The sequence below is a fragment of the Mauremys reevesii genome, linkage group 1, assembly GCF_016161935.1.
Source record: "Mauremys reevesii isolate NIE-2019 linkage group 1, ASM1616193v1, whole genome shotgun sequence".
Classification (NCBI taxonomy): Eukaryota; Metazoa; Chordata; order Testudines; family Geoemydidae; genus Mauremys; species Mauremys reevesii.
Genome location: NC_052623.1, coordinates 349,958,311 through 349,961,525, shown reverse-complemented (window position 1 = coordinate 349,961,525; position 3,215 = coordinate 349,958,311).

Here is a 3,215-nt window from a genome sequence, read left to right as displayed (position 1 = left end):
GCACATGAGTGTTATGTCACCCACTAATGGCTGGCCCACAGGGAGGACAAGGGACTTATTGTTACAGCTGGCAAGGGGAGATGTCCTTGAGCAGAGAGGCATGTGTCGTTGGAGCAGGGCTGCCCAGAGGATTCCGGGGGCCTGGGGTCTTCGGCGGCGGGGGGCCCTTCTGTTCCGGGACCCGCCGCCGAAGTGCCCTGAAGACCCGCGGCGGGGGCCACCTGCCGCCGAAGCGGGACCCGCCGCCGAAGCGCAGCCGGGTCTTCGGCGGTAATTCAGCGGCGGGAGCCCCCGACGCGGGTCTTTGGGGCACTTCGGCGGAGGGTCCCGGAACGAAGACCCGGCTGCACTTCGGCCTTCCCGCTTCGGCGGTAATTCGGCGGCGGGGGATCCTTCCGCCCTGGAGCGCAAGGACCCCCCGCCGGCCAAGACCGGGAGCGGAAGATGCTCCTGCGCCCGGCCCCGCAAGAGTTTTCTGGGCCTCCCGGAGCGAGTGAAGGACTCCGCTCCAGGGCCCCCGAAAAACTCTCGTGGGGGCCCCTGTCGGGCCCGGGGCCTGGGGCAAATTGCCCCTCTTGCCCCCCCCTCTGGGCGGCCCTGTGTTGGAGAATGACCTTGGGCTTTACATGCACAAAGGACTTGATTCCCCCCCCCGCCCCCACAGTGCAGGTGCAGAATGTTGCACAAGGTATAAAAGGAGGAGCTGGATAGGAGCACAGGGAAACACGGTCCTATATCATTGTGTTGCTGCTGAGGTCCCCAAGCTACTCCTGCCTTCCAGAGTTGCAAAGTGAAAACCAGGGCATCTGCCCTGGGGCATGAATGAGGGGGTGGTTTAGGTCAGTCTCAAGGAGGTGTGCATCAGAGGGTGAAAAGCGGGAACCCACTCTTCATTCACAGCCAGGCAGCCCCCACCCTTTGCTAGTGTCCTGTGGGACTAGCTATGTGTGTGGGATAGGGATGGTTCAAGCAGCTGATTGCAAAGCACTGGGGGCTTGGAAGTGGAGCTGGTAGGATGTCCACACATGAGAAGCCTAGTGGAAGGGCTCTTATGCAACTTTCGCTAGCCCAGCTGCTTACTGGCTCCTTCAGGTGGCCAGTTCGCCAGGGAGTGGATACAAAAATCAGGACAAAACAACCAACAGGGCCTGTGGGGGGAGAGGATGTTTGCAGTATTGTGAACCTCAAGGGATAAAAAATCATGATCTGTCCAGGACTCAGTAGCACTTCTGCAGCCCCCCCTCTCACTGTCCTGGGACTTCTCTGCCAGGGACTGGGCAGCACTTCCCTGAGACTACCCCCTCCTTTCCTTCTGCTGCCCTGGGACTTGGCAATACTTCCCTGACTCTCCCCTGCCTCCCCGACTCTCCCCTGCCTGCCTCCTGCTGCTCCAGGACTTCTCTGTTGCCGGACCCCCAGCAGTGCTGTCCTGGGAAGTGTGACCAAAGTGGGTCCTGGGCAGAGGACAATCCCCAGGGCAGCAGGGCAGGGGAGAAGAGTCAGAGAAAAGCTGCTGTTGCTGCTGTGTGGGGGCAGCCCTGATCATTGCGGGATCACAGGAGCTTCTTGCGTCATTGCGACAGTGGGTCCCAAGATTTGCGAGCCAGTCATGAGAGTTGGCAATGCTGCCGTTGTGATTTCCTGGGACCCAGGGTCATGGTGGCAAGGCCTATATGGCAGCGCTGGGTGACGTGATCCCTGTGTTTAGTGTGTGTAAGGTTTGGGAAGCCTGTTCCCTTTCGCTCTCCCATGGGCTTCTCTTGCAGGGGCATTGGAGAGACAAGGTGGGTGAGGTAATATCTTTTATTGCAGGGGTTCTCAAGCTTTTATTTTTCTGAGCCCCCTTCTCCCCCATGCTATAAAAACCCCACGGCCCACCTGTGCCACAACAACTGTTTTTCTCCATATAAAAGCCAAGGCCGGCGTTAAGGAGTAGCAAGCAGGGCAATTGCTTGGGGCCCCACATGACAAGGAGCACCACAAAACTGAGCTGCTCAGGCTCCAGCTCCAGGTGGTGGGGCTCAGGGCCCCAGGCTTCAGTCCTGCACAGCTGGGTTTCAGCTCTCTGCTCTGGGCCCTAGCGAGTCTAATGCCAGCTATGCTTGGCGGCCCCCCTGAAACCTGCTCGCAGGCCCCCAGGGGTCCCCTGACCCCTGGTTGAGAACCAGTGTTTCATTAGATCAGTGGTCCCCAACACGGTGCCCGGGGGTGCCATGGCGCCCACCGGGGCATTTATGTGCACCCACCTAGTGCCCAGCAGGGGAGAGAAGCCATGGCCCGGCGCCTGCCACGGACAGAGAACTCCAGGACTGCAGGCTGCGGGCGCCCGGTGTTCTCTGTCCCCGGCAGGTGCGGGGCTGTGGCTTCTCTCCGGCTTCTCCAGGGCTGCAGGCTGCGGGCACAGTTCTCTGTCCCCAACAGGAGCGGGGACGCGGCTTCTCTCCGGCTTCGAAGCTGGAGAAAAGCCACAGACCCGCCCTTGCTAGGGACAAAGAACTCCAGGGCTGCAGGCTGCGGGCGCCGGTGTTCTCAGTCCCCAGCAGGCGCGGGGCCGTGGCTTCGAAGCCGGAGAGAAACCACGGCCCTGCGCCTGACGGGGACAGAGAACTCCGGGGCTGCAGGCTTCATTCTATGTTAAAGTAAGAATAATAAATATATTTGGACCAGCAGTTCAACAATGTTTTACTTTTTTAAAATAAATAAGATGAAAACTATGATATTTATTTTGTAAAAACTCCTTAATTTTTCTTACAGGTAGATAAAAAAGAGCAAATTCACATTGTGAGGTGAAAGAGTAATTGCCGAATAATTTAATTAATACCTTTTACATGTAAAATTACCCTTTTTAGCTTACGAATTCATATATTATGTAATATTAAATATGATGTTTTTCGTATTATTTAATGTACAAATACAAAATAAGCCTTGAAAAACTGTTGGCGCCCGCCACGCTCGTCTGAAAACATGACTATGCTACCGGCCACAAAAAGGTTTGCGACCACTGCACTAGACCAACGTCTTGCTACAGTTGTGGGTCTCCCCTCTGCATGCAATATCAGGTTGCAGCCCTAGGGGTCAGCAGTGGGCCGGTGCCTTAGGCTGCGCTCTCTATGGCCATGCTACGTCATTAGTGGAACACCGCCCCTCAGCTACGAAGTTTGCGCAGTACTCTCCTGCGCAGTTCTCGCAGAGCGGCCAGCTTTCCCCTTACGGAG